Source organism: Fukomys damarensis, unplaced genomic scaffold, assembly GCF_012274545.1.
Source record: "Fukomys damarensis isolate Sample0158 unplaced genomic scaffold, DMR_v1.0_HiC HiC_scaffold_36, whole genome shotgun sequence".
NCBI classification, from domain to species: Eukaryota; Metazoa; Chordata; class Mammalia; order Rodentia; family Bathyergidae; genus Fukomys; species Fukomys damarensis.
Genome location: NW_022900948.1, coordinates 18,906,609 through 18,925,192, shown reverse-complemented (window position 1 = coordinate 18,925,192; position 18,584 = coordinate 18,906,609). Strand labels below are relative to the sequence as shown.

Genomic DNA, 18,584 nt, shown 5'->3' with positions numbered 1-18,584 from the left:
AAACTTTGTGTGAGTTTCCTGAGAACCAATGCTTCTGGCCAACTTTAACTAATCTCAGCTACCCCAAAAAAACACATTGTTATTATATTACTTCAGCCCCATTCAACACTATTTAAATTTTAAGTAGAAAAGGCATAATTATTATTATTATAAAGAATTACCATCATTCCTCCCTAATCTTAGATATTTACATACATTCAGCTACATCCTGAAAGGGAAAATTCTAACATCACTCAAAATTTAGAGCAAAAATTTTTTTCCACAGCTAATTTTTATTAAACACAAGTTATTAACTGCTGAAAATATAACCTATTTGTTACTTCCAGGAATGTCCTTAAATGTTACTTCCAGGAATAGGCAACTTTTATAAATTCTGTAACAATAAAAAATATAACTTTTACACTAAAATCAGGAATGAAATGAGGATGTTTGCTTTTACCACATCTATAAATACCATACAAAAGTTTCTAACTGAAGAAAAACTATGTTTATCCAAAGAAAGCATGATCCTGATGGGTTATATAGAAAATGCTAATGTATCTATGGAAGGAAGGAAGAAAGGGAAAGAGACAGAGAGAGGAGGAGAGGGGGAGGGATGAAGGGAGAGAGAAAAAGATGGAAAGAAGGAGTGAAGAAGAGAAGGAGGGAGGAAGGGAAGGAAGAAAATAGATGGGTGCCTTATAGTATCTACACCAGCTCAAGGAAGGAAGGGAGAGAGAAAAGAAACAGCTACTGTGGAGTGAATTTATCGAGATCAATACTCAAAGAGCAACTGCATTTTTATGTATTAACTAATACTTAGAATAACACATGGTAATTTCTAAAAATACTACTACTACTATGGCAGGGAAAAGTAGAAAATCCTTAGGGGTGAATATGATAAAACATAGGCAAGGTTTAAGTAGTGAAATCTAAAAACCACTGCTAAAACAAACTTAAAAGGTAGAAAAAGCTACTGTGTTTATGGATCGCAAGACTCAATATTGTTTTGCTGTTCTTCTGCTAAGTTTATTGGTACATTTTAGGTATACAATACAGTTACATTCACCATTAGGACCTTGTGCCTTTACATGATGTACCTTGGTTCTTACTTTTTCCCCATTCCCCTGCCCTCCCTTCACCCCCTTCACACTTGCCTATTTACAGAGACTTTGTTTCCATTTTTTTCCTTTTCTCTTATTTTTTATTTTCCCGTCTTACCTTGCCCTACCACTCCCACTTCCCCTACACCTTTAGACATTATTTCCTATTACACAATATCAATTATACATTTTGATTCTTATTCACACTTTTAGTTTATCACACCAGAGAAACTATTCAGTATTTACACATGGGCATCCTATTAATTCCACTTAAGAGTATGCCCTCAATGTGCATCCACTTAGCTATAAATATCTCTACCTTCTCATTCATTGTGCCTGAGTAGTACTCCATTTTATACACACACACACACACACACACACACACACACACACACACACTTCTTTATCCAGTCTCCAGTTGATGGGCAATTAGGCTGTTTCCAAGTTTTAGCTATTACAAACTGTGCCGCTATAAACACGGGTGTGCATATATCACTGTGGTATGATTCTTTTCATTCTTTTGGGAAGATACCCAGCAGAAGAATAGCTGGTTAAAATGAGATTTCTAATCCTAGTTGTTTGAGGCATCTCCACATTGATTTCCACAGTGGTTGCACCAGTCTGCACTCCCAACAACTATGAAGAAGGGTTCAGGGTTCCTTTCTCCCCACAAACCCGCCAACATTTATTACTGGTTGATTTCTTGAGAGCAGCCATTCTTTCTGGGGTGAGGTGGAATCTCAGTATTGTTTTCATCTGCATCTCTCAAATGACTAGTGATGCTGAATATTTTTTCATATGGCTATTTGCTGCTTTTACTTGTTTGAGAAATGTCTTCATTTCAGGTACCCATTTCTTAACTGGGTCTATAAATTTAGGAGGATCTGATTTTTTTAGTTCTTTATATATTTGGGATAGACCTTTATCTGAGGAACAGCTGGTAACCCTAAACTGTAAGTTCTCTTGACTCTGTTGGTAGTTTCTCTTGCAGTGAAGAAGCTTTTTTAAAAAAACAGAGATCTCAGTTATTGATTCTTTGTGCTAGTTCCCATGCTACTGAGGATTTGTTCATAAAGTCTTTTCCTATGCTAACATCTTCAAGAATTCTACATATTTATCTTCCAACAAGTTTAGAGTTTCTGTTTTAATATTTAGATCTTTAATACACTTGGATTTTAGTTTAGTGCAAAGTGAAAGATAAGGGTCTTGTTTTAATCTTTGGCAAGTTGAAATCCAATTTTTCCACCACTATTTATTAAAGAGGCTATCTTTCCTCCAGTGAAGATAGTTGGCTCTTTTGAAAGATGAGCCAGCTGAGTATGTCTGAAGTTGTTTCTGCATCTTCCAATCTATTCCACTGATCCTCACGTCTGTTTCTGTGCCAGTACCATGCTGTTTTTAACACAGTGGATTTACAGTATAATTTCAAGTTTGGGATTGTGATACTCCCTGCTGTGTCTCTGTTGCCTAGAATGACTTTTGTTATTCTAGGTTCTTCTGGTTCCAAATGAATTTTTGGATTGTTTTCTCTAGTTGTGTGAAATATAGTATTGGAATTTCAATCAGAATTGCATTGATTCTGTACAGCAGTTTTGGAAAATCAGCCATTTGCACTATATTCATTCTTCCTATCCAGAAACAAGGAATGTCTCTCCATTTTCTCCTATCCTCTTCTGTCTCCTTTTCCAGAGTGTTGCAGTTTTCCATGTAGAGGTGTTTTGCTTCTTTCATTAGATTAATTCCTAGATATTTCATTTTGGGGATGCTATTGTGAAAGGCATTGTTTCCCTCACTTCTCTCTCAATGAATCTTTTATTTGTGTAAAAAAAGACTATTTATTTTTTAGTGTTGACCTTATATCCAGCTACACTACTGAATCTGTCAATTAAGTCTAGAAGTCTTTTGGCAGAGTTTTTTGGTTCTTCTAGGTAGAGTATCACATCATCAACAAATAATGACAGTTTAACTTCCTTTTCTATCTTTACTGCTTTTATTTCATTCTCTTGTCTAATTGCTGTTGGCTAATGTTCCCAAAACTATATTGAACATAAGCAGTGACAGTGGACATCCTTCTCTTGTTCCTGATTTTAGTTGATGGTTTTCATTTTTTGAAAATTTAGTATAATATAGGCTGTTGGCTACCTCATCTTTGACAAAGGAGCTGACCATCCTCAGTGGAGGAAAGATAGCCTCTTTAATAAATGGTGTTGGAAAAACTGGATGTCAATCCGCCACCAATTCAAATTAGACTCTTATCTTTTGCCATGCACTAAATCAAAATCCAAATGGATTAAAGATCTAAACATTAAAACAGAAACATTAAACTTGCTGGAAGGTAAGTTAGGCAGAACTCTAGAAGACATTGGCATAGGAAAAGACTTTATGAACAAATCCTCAGTAGCACAGGAACTAGCAGATAGAATCAACAACTGGGATCTCATCTTATTAAAAAGCTTCTGTACTTCAAAAGAAACCATCAGCAGAACTAATAGACAATCTACAATATGGAAAAATTTTTTACCAGCTGTTCCTCAGACAAAGGACTATTATCAAGAATATATAAAGAACTCAAAACAATCAGCCCCCCCAAATATAAAGACCTGATTCAAAAATGGGCACCCAAAATGAACAGACATCTCTCAGACAAAGAAGTAAAAGCAGCAAGTAAATATATGAAAAAATGTTCCACATCACTGATCATTCCAGAGATGCAGATGAAAACAACACTGAGATTCCACCTCACCCCACAAAGAATGGCTGCTATCAAGAAATCACACAATAACAAATGTTGGCGGGATTGTGGGGAGAAAGGAACCCTTCTCCATTGTTGGTGGGAGTGCAGACTGGTGCAACCATTATGGAAATCAATATGGAGATAGCTCAAAGAACTAGGATTAGAGGTTCCATTTGACCCAGCCATCCCTCTGCTGGGTATCTTTCCAAAAGAACTAAAAGAATCATATCACAGAGAAGTATGTGCACCCATGTTTATAGCAGCACAGTTTGTAATAGCTAAATCTTGGAAACAGCCTATTTGCCCATCCGTTGGAAACTGGGTAAAGATGTGGTTTTTCTATAAAATGGAATATTACTCAGCCATAAAGAATGAGAAAATAGATTCATTCATAGGAAAATGGATACATATTGAAGATATACTCCTAAGTGAAATAAATAAGTCACACATGTGTAAATACCAAATAGTTTCTCTGGTGTGAATAATCTGCAATAATACAGAAGATCCTAATAAGATTACTGAGATTGAGAAATGGGAAGAAAGGAGCTAAAGGTGTAGGGAAGGTGGGACGGGTAGGGAAAGGGTAAAAAGGGAAAAGAAAAAAATGTGAGATAATGAAAAGATGGAAATAAAGTGGTTGTAGATGGGGAATAACTGTACTGTATCCCTAAAATGTACCAATAAATTCAATTAAAGCTGAAAAAAATAAAATAATATAGGCTGTTGGTTTTTCATATATAGCCTTATCAAGTTGAGATAAAGACCATCTATTCCAATTTTCTGCATGGTTTTTAACATGAATTTGTATTGAATTTGTTTGTTTTGTTTTTGCATCTCTTGAGATGATCATACAGTTTTTGTTTTTGACTCAATATAGTGTATTTCCTTTATTGATTTATGTATGTTGAACAATCCTTCCATCCCTGGGATACATCTACTTTGGAATGTACAGGGGCAAGTGGTACCTGCCAGCACCCACACTGTAGTGCCTCTCACTGTTTATCTGCTGAGGCCCAGATGGGTGGGGCTGTGGCCTCAAGTATACATTTTGATCCTTATCTGCATTTCCAGCTTTTTACACCAGAGAAACTATTCAGTATTTACACATATGTGTCCTATTTATTTCACTTAAGAGTGCAGCCTCAATGTGCATTCACTTAGCTATAAATATCTCTAATATTTTGTTCTTTGTGGCTGCATAGTACTCCATTTTATAGAAAAACACATCACCTTTATCCAGTCTCCAATTGGTGGGCAATTGGGCTGTTTCCAAGTTTTAGCTATTACAAACTGTGGCTCTATAAATGTGGTTTATCACTATGGTTTGATTCTTTTCATTCTTTTGGGAAGATAGCCAGCAGAGGAAAAGCTGGGTCAAATGGGATGTCTAATCCTATTTTTCTGAGGTATCTCCATATCGATTTCCATAGTGGTTGCACCAGTCTGCACTTCCAACAACAATGAAGAAGGGTTTCTTTCTCCCAACAACCCCACTAGCATTTGGTTTTGGTTGACTTCATGATAGAAGCCATTCTTTCTGGGGTGAGGTAGAATCTCAGCATTGTTTTCATCTGCCTCTCTCAAATGACCAGTGATATTGAACATTTTTCTTATGTTTATTTGCTGCTTTTACTTCTCTATCTGAGAAGTGTCTATTCATTTCAAATGCCTGTTTTTTAAGTAGGTCTTTATAGTTTGTTGGTCTGATTTTTTTAGTTCTTTATCTATTCTAGATAGTTGACTTTTGTCTGAGGAACAGCTGGTAAAACTTTTTTGCCACATTGTAGGTTGTCTCTTACCTCTGATGGTGGTTTCTCTTGAAGTGCAGAAGCTTTAAAAAGATGAGATCCTGGTTGTTGATTCTTTGTTCTAGTTCCCATGCTACTGAGGATTTATTTGTAAAGTGTTTTCCAAGACTCAGTATTTTTAAGATGTTAATTCTCCCCAAATTGATGTTTAGATTGAACACAAACAAAATTCCTGGACATGTTTTGGTAGTATTTGAGAAGTCAATTTATTAATTCATATAGAAATTTCAGATGGCCTGAATAGTCACAACTGTTGAAGAACAGTAAGAGGACTTTGATTATCATACTTTAACACATTACAAAGTTACATTAATAAAGTCAGAGTGATATGAGCATTCAGATAAGCATATGGGTGACACAGCAAGAGTCCAGTCATAAACACACATACATGGTCAATTCTTTTATATAAATGCAAAGGCAATCCAGTAAATAAAGCACAGACTTTTCAACAAATGGTACTGAAATAATTGGAAATTAATGTTTAAAAATGAACTTCAATCTATGACTTCATAACACAGTTAATAATGGATTTACATATAAAATCTAAAACTATATAATTTGTACTAGAAAATCCTTGAATTGTGAGAAAATAATTTTAAGACAAGACCATAAGAATAATGCATATAAGAAAATAAGGTTGATTAGTTATACTTCTTCAAAATTAAGGCTCTCACTCCTAAAAAGATACTGTTAAGAGAGCAAAAAGACCAGCCACAGACAGGGAGAAACTATTTGCAAATCACATACCCATAAAGGACTTGTCTCCAGAATATGCTAAGAAATCTCAAATCTTAACAATAAAAAACACTAATGAATGATCTAAGATTAGAATAGACACACCAAAAAAAGATAGCTGGAAAATAAACATATGGAAAAAATTTGCCGTAGTATTCATTAGGGAAGTGCAAATTAAAATCTGACATTGTGAAATGGGAAGAAAAGGGCTAAAGGTGTAGGGAAAGTGGGAAGGGTAGGGGAAAGAGAATAAGGGAAAAGAAAAAATGTGAGAAAATGAAAAGATAGAAATAAAGTGTTTGTAAATGGGGAGGGGAGGAGGGGGTGAAGGGAGGGCAGGGACAAGGGGAAAAAATGAGAACCAAGACCCTGTCATGTAGAGGTACAAGATCCCAATGATGAATGTAACTGTACTGTATACCTAAAATGTACACATAAACTCAATTTAAAAAACAAAAAATAAAATCTGAATGAGATAAGTGGTATGTGCCTTTTAGAATGACTAAACTTTAAATGACTGGCCATATAGAGTTTTAGCAAATATGTGCAAAAATTGTAACTTTGAAAATACTGCTGGTAGGAATGTAAATGATAAAACCATCCTGAAAAACATTTTGGCAGTACATTTACAAATTAAACAAATATGATTCAATCACTCTATTCCTAGATATCTATCCCCCCAAAAAGAAAGTATGCAATCACACAAAGACATTTACATAATTCCCATTTACATTTACTGCAATTTTATTTGAAAACCCAAATATTTCATGTAATCCAGGGTCACCTTTAGCTGAAGCAGTCACTTCCTCATATCAGACTTCTCCTATATCAAGTACTCCAGATTTTAATAAACAATGGATAAACAAATTATTATAAATATATTTAAAGATATACTGCTCAGCAATTTAAAAATTAACTATGATACATGCTATGGTATGTATTTCAAAATAATTATGCTGCTTAAAATAAGCCAGAGAAAGGGTACACATAAGATTTCATTTGCATAAAATTCTAAAATATTCAGAACACTTTACAGTGACAAAATTTAACAATTACTTCTCAATAGTGTGGTGGGGGAGGTTATAGAGTCAAGTTTTGGGAAGGACACATTGTTCATCAGGTGGATTATGATGATGCATGTATCATTTATGTGTGTATACCAAAACATCAAGATGTACACTTAAAATATAGTTTATCATAAATTATACCTCACAAAAGCTGTAACAGAAAACTATACCTACATTTATATGTCAAAATGTATACAGGGGTTATTTTAGGGTGGTAAAATTAATACTGGTTTTTATTTTATTTTACATGCTTCACTTCACAACTTTTATAGATGAACATATTACATGTAAAAGCAAACAAAAGGGATTAGGAGACAGATCAGTAGTACAGTATTTGCCTAGCATGTGTGGTTATGGTTTTAAAAAAGTAAAATCTTTGGTCTTTGTGTGTGATTTTATTTTTACATAACTTATGTTTATCTCTACTCCTTCCTGGAACTTCACTAATGAGAATACAGAAATTAAAGGGCTAAAATTCCGTAAGGACTAAAAGAACAGTGGAGAAAACTATAATAACTAAAATAACAGCTTTGTAATATAATTTTAAATCAGCAGTGTGATTATTTAAAGCTTCTTTTCTCTTTTGGTAATGCTTTGGTTTTTCAAGTTTCACACAAATTTGGAGGATTTTTCTCTATTTCTATGAAGAATGTCATTGGAATTTTGATAGTGATTACACTAAAATATATAGTGCCTTGAGTATGGACATTTTAACAGTACTAGTTCTTCTGATCCATGAGCATGAGACATATTTACATTTGTTTGTGACTTCTTCAACAAGATATGTGACTTTTAAAATACCTAATCAATCAGGCCCTTCAATATTTAAGATGATGTATTTTCAAATATATGAGTAATTTCATTTTAAGATTTAAGAGATTAATATTAATAGTTCTTTTTCTAAATTTGGCAAGATGTTCACAAGGAAACATGTCACAAGTTTAAAATATTAGCTCCACAATTTGCAAGTTATTAAAAATAGACAATTTCTATTAAAAAGGTTAGATTTAGGCAAATATATTTCAAATTATTTCATAATAATAGTTGCCATTTACTGGGTAACTACCAGGCACCATGGTAAATGCTTGATGTTGCTACCTTTTATTTAATTTAACTTATGCTAATTCTATGAAGTATTATCCCGTTTTTAAATATTTAATTGACAAGGTTGAATGTTATCAAGCTGTACACATGATTTGATATACATATACATATTAATTATCACAAATTGATATCTGGGCCAGGAATTTTGCTCAGTGGTTGCTGCCACCTGTATCCCAAGCACAAGGTCCTGAGTTTGATCCCCCCCCCATACCAAAAGAAAAAATTAACATCCATCACTATCTGTGCTATACATTAGATATACAGAACTTGTTCATTTTATAACTGAAACTTTGTTTGTTGAGTCATATTTTTATTGTTAATTAGCTTTTAAGCACTCAAGTATTTCTGAAGATTCCAGACTGAACCCGCTGGCCTAATTCAACCCAGATAATGGTATTATTTGAAAAATGCTCTAAATTACTTTTATTTAAATAATAAGTGGACATTTGAGTTACCCACAAACCACACAACTTCCCTGATATATATTATGCAAAGGCTACTACACTAATTGCAGTGCCTTAACCTTGAGTTATTAAACTTTGGTTTAAGATGGCTGCTGTCTCACACTGAGGAACAGGCAGAGGCCAGATAGAGAGCCAGGGATCACTTGTACTGGAGAAGAACCACAGAGTAGCACGGAGCTGGAGATGGAAGTCCAAGTAAAGTGTAGAAGGACAGCCTCCTTGAGCAACCAAGAGCAACAGCTGTACCGGAGACATTCTCAGCAGCAAGTTTCTATGGTGGATGTCCAAGTGGAGATGAGGCAGGCATTCTTAGCTGAGACAATGAGGGAGGACTAAAGAGTATTGAAACTTTAAGATTCCACCTGCTGTTTGCAAAACTCCTGAATGCCTTGTATGACCCTAGGAGAATCCACATTATGCCTTAGCTGTCTGCTGGGTACTAAGACTCCTGCTGTTTTATCACTGACACTGAATTTGGTGGAACAGCAATCATGACTGTGGACAAGAGCAGCAAGATGCTGCAGTACATTTACTATAGAATGTGATGCAAGATGGCTGGTTCTTTGCTGGTGCCTTTGAGGCTTTTGACAGACCTAGGAATTTGATCCTTTTGTGATTGTGATTAAGTTCAGGAAGATTAAGCCAAAGAATGCAAAACAGCCAAAGCATGAAGAAAAGAGCATTTTGGATCTGGTCTTGCTGCATGGGAGAACTTGGTATCCATGACTGTGGAAAGGTCACCCCCTAAAGATACTGGCATTGCTCAGGTACCACTTGATAGAGCTGCATGAGGTCCCAGGGTTGGGAAGGAATCTGGAAGAGATGTACCAGGGAGTGCACCAATTGCCCAGGCTCTTGCTGGATTTGCAGGCTCTGTCCAAGAAGTTGGGGTACATCACAATAGGTAATGCCTCTACAGGGAAGAGGTACTGTGGCAACTGTGGCCATTGCTGGAACTGCCAGTATTGTTGGAGTTCCAACCCAGTACCTACCAGGGAGGGGAACTCCACCCTCTTCTGTAGCCAGAGCAACCACACCTCTAGGCATTATGGCTCCTCCACCTGCTATGAGACCACCCAAGGGCCCACAAGTTGGGCTTCCCGCTGCTCAAGGAACACCAATAGGCATGCCCCCTCCAGGAATGAGACCCCACTCGTGAGGAATTAGAGGTCCACTTCCCCAGGAATGCATCCACCAAGACTGTAGAATACTGTTGGCCCATCTCAGTTACTTTTTCCTCCACAGTGCATCTTGTCAAATTGTGTAGATTGCTTGTGAGTGTTTTGTCCTTGCTTTCTGCATTAACGCCATTTAATAATAAATGCAACTTTAAAAAATTGATTCAAAACAAAATACTGTGAGGCTACAAATGTACCCAATCAAATCTTCTACATGCAAAGAATCTAGAGTTAACTGGATAGTCAAAAAGAAATCAAAGCAAAGCATCATATAAATCATTCTAAATGTATTCATCATAATCAATGAATATTTATACTTAGTGTTTACTAGATGAGGAGAACGAGCCCAAAAACTAATAGTATGATGGGGGTGGTGAAGGAAAGGCAGGGGCAAGGGGAAAAAATGAGAACCAAGACCTGTCATGTAAAGGTACAAGATCCCAGTAATGAATGTAACTGTACTATATACCTAAAATGTACCAACAAACTCCATTTTAAAAAAATAACTGTATGGCTCCATGTTCAAGATACAGTAATCACTGAACCTAGTTGGAACTCTGAGTCAGCTTAAATTGTCTATATTTTTCTGTCTGGGAAACAGAGATAAAGCTTACCTTCATCATAGTGAAATTAGGAAAGTTTAGTTTGAAAGAGGATGGGTAAGTTATTTTGAAAGAGGATGGGAAAGTTATTTTAAAAGGATACACTAAGAGGCGGAACTGAGTGGAGCTAGCCTGCAGCTCTCACCCTGGCTGCCCAAGCTCTGCAGCAGACCTATAAGAAGCAGAGATGCCCAGGGACCTGAACCACCCCCAACAACTCCCCAACCATACACCACTGGATTCCTGGCTGTGTACCTGGATTCACACCCAAAAAGCACAGTGGGGTCAGAAAGGCCATTGTCCTGAGCTCTAGCCTCATTTTTATTTAATTCCCACAGTTAAAGGTGTTACATTAACAACTACCACAAATTGTCATTTTCTAAGATGTGCTTGATGGTTTTGTGTTGCTGATTGTATCACTTAGTCTAAGATATTGTAATTGATCTAATCAGTTGTCCTTCCTGGTATAATGAAAAAGAGATTGCCTCTGAGTCATTAGGGAGTCAAAAACCTAAAGACAAGCTATAACAAAAAGACTGAAGTATTAACCCAGGTATCAAATGGACAGTACCAACAACAAAAATAGAAAAGGGAAGACATTCAAACAAGGCTCAAGTACAAACACAAACTTTCATCTTACCCAAGGTAAATTCTGGGGGAAATAAGGTGGAAAAGTCTGATATTCAATGACCTGGACACCCTGAAGTGACAGCGCAGGAAATACCATAACAGATGAATGAGGCTCCAGAAAAATTCAAAACAGGCATAACTTCCCATATAACTATAGAGATGGAGAGCAGAATGAATGACATGATTAGAGAGTCTAGGATAGAAACAAATAAAAAAACACATGAGCTCAGAATCATGATAGAAGCCACAAATGCCCACTGTAGGAATGCCAAACATAGGAAAGAAATGGAATCAGAGAAACAGATTCCAGCAGATATCCATGAGTTTAAAACTATACATAACAGATTGAGCCAATCTGAAGACAGGATATCAGATATAGAAGACAGGATGGAGATCAGTGACCATAAAAAGAAGGATCTCTTAAAAATAGTAAGGGAACCTGAAAAATCAATCCAAGAGCTCCTAAATGACAGAAAGGAAAATAATATAAGACTGATGGGACTCAGTGAAAAAGCAGGAGAAAGTACAAATGAAATTTAAAAAAAAACTTTTCACAGAATTAATGACAGAAAACTTCCAAAACAGAGCAAAAGAATAAGATAAGTGAGGCATATAGGACTCCAAGTCGCCATGATAAAAAAATGAACATATAAACATATAATAATCAATATCCTCAAAACCCAACAGAAGAACAAAATACCACAAACATTTACAGAAAAGAAACAACTCACATGCAAGGGAAAGCCCATCAGAATCACAGCAGACTTTTCCACACAAACCCTCAAGTCAAGGAGAGCCTGAAGTGAGGTATTTCAAATCCTAAAAGAAAACAACCTACAACCAAGACTGATGTATCCTGCAAAACTCTCTTTCAGAATGGATGAGGAAATAAGATACTTCCATGACAAAGAACACCTGAGAAAGGTCATGCATAGCAAACCAGCACTCCAAACAATTCTAAATAATATCCTAGAAAAAGACAATGAAGATCAGAACACCATGAGACCCAAGAGAAAATCCAGCAGGAAAGGCAAGAAATTAAAGGGAGAGGGAGAAAAATTAAAAAGAGCCAACAAGCGGATAACACAATGATGATAATTCAGTATACATCAGGTATAGACATCAAGGTTAATGACCTTGATTCACCAATCAAAAGAAACAGACTTTCAGAATGGATAAAGAAGCAAAATCCCACAATATGCTGTACACAAGAAATGCATGTAGTTCAAAAAGAAACTCATAGGCTGAAAGTTAATGGATGGAAAAAAGTTCTCATGCGAAAGGAACCCAGAGAAAAGCAAGGGTAGCTATGGTATTTGCAAAGTAAATTTCAAACCAAAACTAATTAAGAGAGACAAAGAAGGTCACTACATCCTTGTAAAGGGAACAATCAAAGATGAAGAGATGACAATCATATATATGCACTAAATACTAATTCCCCAAACTAAACTAAACAAATATTAAGGGATACAAAAAACCAAATAAGCACTAATACAATTATAGTGGGGGACTTCAATATCCCACTGTCACAAATAGACAGGTCATCTAGACAAAGAATCAACAACAAAATACTAGAACTGAACAGAGCTTTTGAACAAATGGACTTAACAGATTCTTACCGAGTGTTTCACCCTACAAAATCAGACTATACATTCTTTTCAGCTACACACTGGTCATTCTCCAAAACAGACCACATACTAACTTATAAAACATGTTTAAGTAAATACAAAGGAGTTGAGCTTATCCCATGTGTATTATCAGACCATAGAGCAATTAAACTGGAGATCAATAGCAAAAGAAATGGCAAGAACTTCACAAACACATGGAATTTGAATAACACTCTCCTGAACAATCAATGAATGGGTCACAGAGGAAATTAAAGAAGGTAGCCAGAAGTGGTGGCACATGCCTATAATCCCAGCACTAGGGAGGATGAGACAGGAGTATCACTTTGAGTTTGAGATCAGCCTGGGCTATATAGTGAATTCCAGGTCAGTCTCAACTACGTAGTAAGACTGTCTCAAAAAGCAAAAAAGAAGAAGAAGAAAGAAGAAGGAGGAGGAGGAGGAGGAAGAAGAGGAGGAGGAGCAGGAGGAGGTGGAGGAGGAGGAGGAGGACTAGGAGAAGGAGAAGGAGAAGAAATTAGTCAGCTTTTGCAAATAAATGATAATGCCAATACAACATACAGGAATCTGTGGGACACAATGAAAGCAGTTTTATGAGGGAAATTTATAGCAGTGAATGCCCACACTGGAAAAACACAGCAAGCTCAAAATAAACAACCTAATGATGAATCTTAAGCTTCTAGAAAAAGAAGAGCAGACAAACCCAAAGCATGCACAAGGGATGAAATTATAAGGATCAGAGCAGAAATCAATGGAATGGAGACTAAGAGAAAGATATAAAAAATCAATGAAGCAAAGAGTTGGTTTTTGAAAGAATAAATAAAATCAATAAACCCTTATCCAACTTTATTTTTTAAAAAGGAAAAAAGAAAGGCTCAAATCCATGCAATTAGGAATGAAAAAGTCAAAGTCACAACAGATCCAGGAGAAATCCAGAGGATAATCAATACCTACTTCAAGAACCTGTACTCTAATAAAATGGAAAACACAGAAGAAATGGACAGATTTATAGATACTTATGAACTACCAAAGTTGAACAAAGAAGACAAAAAAATTCTGAATACCCCAAATACAATCCATGAAATTGAAAATGTACTTAAAAGCTTACCAACTAAGAAAATCCCAGTTCCTGATGGCTTCACTGCTGAACTCTACAAGACAGTTAAAGAACTACTGCCATTATTCTTTAAACTTTTCAATGAAATTGAAAGGGAAGCCATATTTCCAAATTCTTTCCTGGAAGCAAGTGTTACTTTGATTCCCAAACTAGGGAAAGACCCAATCAAAACAGAGAACTACAAGAAAATCTCCCAAATAAACATGGATGCAAAAATCCTCTATAAAATACTGGCAAAGAGAATACAGAGGGTCATCAAGAAGATCATACTTCTTGACCAAGTTGGATTTATCCCAGTGATACAGGGATGGTTCAACATATGAAAATCAATAAAGGTAATACACTATATTAACAGTCAAGGACAAAAAAATGATCATCTCTATAAATGCAGAGAAAGCATTAGACAAAATCAAACATCCATTCATGATGAAAAGCCTACAGAAAATTGGAATAGATGGTATTTATCTCAACTTAATAAAAGGCTATCTATGAAAAACCAACAGCCAACATCATACTAAATGATCAAGAACCGAGAAAATTCATGCTAAAATCAGGAACAAGCCAAAGATGTAAAATGTCACTGCTCATGTTCAATATAGTTTTGGAAATATTAGCCACAGCAATTAGACAAGAGAAAGAAATAAAAACTTGATAGAACAAGAGGAAGTTAAACTGTCATTATTTGCTGATGATATGATACTCTACATAGAAGAACCAAAAAACTTCCCAATTGACTTCTAGATTTAATTGACAGATTCATTAGTGTAGTTGGATACAATATTAACACCAAAAAATCAGTAGCCTTTTTGTACACAAATAACAGAATCACTGAGAGAGAAATTAGGGAAACAATTCCTTTCACAACAGCATCCAAAAAATGGAAATATCTAGGAATCAATTTAATGAAGGAAGCAAAAGACCTCTACATGGAGAACTGCAACACTCTGAAAAAAGAGATGAAAGACAATATGAGAAAATAGAAAGATACCCTTGTTCCTGGGTATGAAGAAACAATATAGTATAAATGGCCATACTTCCAAAACTGCCATACAGGTTCAATGCAATCCCAATTAAAATCCCAACAGTATATTTCACTGCACTGGAGAAAACAATCCAAAAATTCATTTGGAACTAGAGGAGATCTAAAATAGCAAAAGCTATTCTAGGCAACAGAGACATGGTAGGGGGTATCACAATCCCCGACTTGAAACTATACTACAAAGCTACTGTGTTGAAAACAGCATGGTATTGGCACAGAAACAGACCTGAGGATCAGTGAAGTAGATTAGAAGATGCAGAAACAACTCCAGACATACTGAGGTACCTCGTCTTTGACAAAGGAGCTGACCATCCTCACTGGAGGAAAGATAGCCTCTTTAATAAATGGTTTTGGAAAAACTGGCTTTCAACTTGCCAAAGATTCAAACAAGACCCCTATCTTTCACTGTGCACTAAACTAAAATCCAAGTGGATTAAAGATCTAAATATTAAAACAGAAACACTAACTTGTTGGAAGATAAGCTAGGTAGAACTCCTGAAGACATTGTCATAGAAAAAGACTTTGTGTACAAATCCTCAGTAGCACAGGAACTAGCACAAAGAATCAACAACTGGGATCTCATCTTTTTAAAAAGTTTCTGCACTGTGAAATAAACCACCACCAGAGCTAAGAGACAACTTACAATGTGGGAAAAAATCTTTACCAACTGTTCCTCAGACAAAGGTCTATTACCCCAAATATATAAAGAACTCAAAAAATCAGACCCACCAAATATAAAGATCTAATTTTCAAAATGGGCTTCTGAAATGAATAGACATTTCTCATACAAAAAAGTAAAAGCAGCAAATAAACATATAAAAAAATGTTCAACATCCCTGGTCATTCAAGAGATGCAGATGAAAACAACACTGAAATTCCACCTTGCACCAGAAAGAATGGCTCCTATGAAAAAAATCAACCAATATCAAATGATGGTGAGGGTGTGGGAAGGAAGGGATCCTTCTTCATTGTTGTTGGGAGTGCAGACTGGTGCAACCACTGAGGAAATCAATATGGAGATATACCTTAAACAACTAGAATTGGAAGTCCCATTTGACCCAGGTCTTCCCCCGCTGGGTATCTTCTTAAAAGAATTAAAAGAATCATACCACTACTGAATAGTTTCTCTGGTGTGAAAAACTACAGTAGTACATAATATCCTAATGAGATAATTGACCATGTGAAATAGGAAGAAAAGGGCTAAAGCTGTAGGGAAATTGGGAAGGGTAGGGGAAAGGTAATAAGGGAAAAGAAAAAAATAAGAGAAAATGGAAATAAAGCTTTTGTAAATGGGGAAGGGAGGAGGGGGTGAAAGGAGGGCAGGGACAAGGGGAAAAAATGAGAACCAAGACCTGCCATAAAAGGTACAAGATCCCAATGATGAATGAAACTGTACTGTATATCTAAGATGTACCAATAAATTCAATAAAAAAGAATCATACCGCAATGATATATGTGCACCCATGTTTATAGCAACACAGCTTGTAATAGGTAAAACGTGGAAACAGCCCAATTGCCCAACAGTTGGATACTGGATAAAGAAGATGTGGGGTTTTTTTTATAAAAGGGAGTACTACTCAGCCATAAAGAATGAGAAACTAGAGACATTTCTAGCTAAGTGGATGGGCATTCAGGACATACTCTTAAGTGAAATTCATAGGATACACATGTGTAAATACCAAATAGTTTCTCTGGTGTGATAATCTAAAAGTATAAATAAGGGTCAAAATGTATAACTGATACTTTATAACAGGAAGAAAAGGTCTAAAGGTGTTGGGCAAATGGTAGGGGTAAGGGAATACTAAGAAGGGAATAGAAAAAATAAGAAAAAAGGAAAAAATGAAAGCAAAGTCTTTGTAAATAGGGAAGAATGGAGGGGGGAAAGGAGTCTAGGGGAATGGGGAAAAGATAAGAACCAAGGTAAGTCATGTAAAGGTACAAGATACCAATGATGAATGTAACTGTATTGCATATCTAAATGTACCAATAAAAATTATATTTTAAAAAAGGATACACTAACAGTCATTACATACTGCAGTCCTAATACTCATGTATTTAGGAATGTCCAATTAGCTATCAATACTATGCTCTACAAAATCTACTTTTATTAATCAAAGGACAATTTTCAAAGAAAAAAATTCCACCCCAAATAATATTTCGAGGTCCTTCTGTCTTTCAAAATGTCAGGTCTCAGCTCTTTTCAATGTAAGCTTCTCCAGGGTAAGAACTTGCAGTTCTTAAGGGCAGACATTACCTAGAATTCTTAAAAATGAATGTCCTTTTCAAATGTGATGCCAGCACAACCACAAACCCACAAAATATAATTTTTTTAAAGGTAAGAAGCAGAAAAAGAAGTTTTATACTGTGTCACCACCTGGCAATAATTTCCTTTCTGTGCACTCATGTTGCCATGACAACAAAGAGACTTATCTACCAGTTAATACATAGATGAAAAAATAGTATCAGGCAGCATTTATTTTCATAGATTTATAGAGCCTACGGCCATGAATATGTTGGCAGCAGTAGATACTTCTTGCCAATAATTCTACTTCAGTAAATCTCAAGAAGTTTTGAGATATTGGCATTTGGAAAGTAAAGCATTTCCTACAACCTCAGTTGAGGAAAAAAAAACTGGAAAAATGTTTATCTTGCTCCAAGTCTTTCAAGGTATATAATTATTGGTCAAGAATGGACAGAACTATCAACCCTTCTCATCTTACACTGCTTTAACCTAAAGAAATTCATAAGTATATATTAAAACAGATCATAGAAATCAAATTTCATACAAGTTTTAAAATTTTAATTCAAATATAGCAAGGCAAATGTACAAAATCATTAGGGTTCACAATTTAAAAGCTCTCCCAGAGCAAGTCAAGGTGGTTTCAAGTTGACCACACAGCAAGTCCTACAAAACAGACTCAGTTGTATGAAACAGTATTTTGTTCTAGAGAAGAAATTTTTTGGCTACTCTTTAAACTTCATCCCAGCATATGTAAGAATTCAATGAAAGGAATTTAACATTCAAATATCTGGAACTGTAATGCTTCTCAGTGTACCAGGGAAGAATTTGGATAAGTATTTGACTAATTTTTCAAAGAACACATTTTAATTGCTCCATTCTGAAGAAAAACTTTTTCCCAAGGAACTTAGGAAACCAAAAGCTGAATTTGTAGCTGCTGACTCTTTGTTCTCTTTTCTACTCACACCAATACAGAATATGAGTTTATGAGTCACATTTACTCCCTAATAGAGCAATGAATTTTATCTTTAACTACAGATCAAAGCCTTTTCATAAGCCCACAGCAAAATGAATCCTCCTACATAAAGAAATCACAAAGCAGAAAGCTGTCAGACTTACCTCCAATGTTCCTAAGAAGAGCAGTTTTTAGACAGAATTAA

The 18,584-nt window shown here is 35.6% G+C and overlaps 1 pseudogene; it reads left to right on the top strand.

The window, feature by feature from the left end:
- The first annotated feature begins 9,485 nt into the window (after positions 1 to 9,485).
- LOC104855551 lies at positions 9,486 to 10,200 on the top strand (annotated as a pseudogene).
- Positions 10,201 to 18,584: the final 8,384 nt, after the last annotated feature.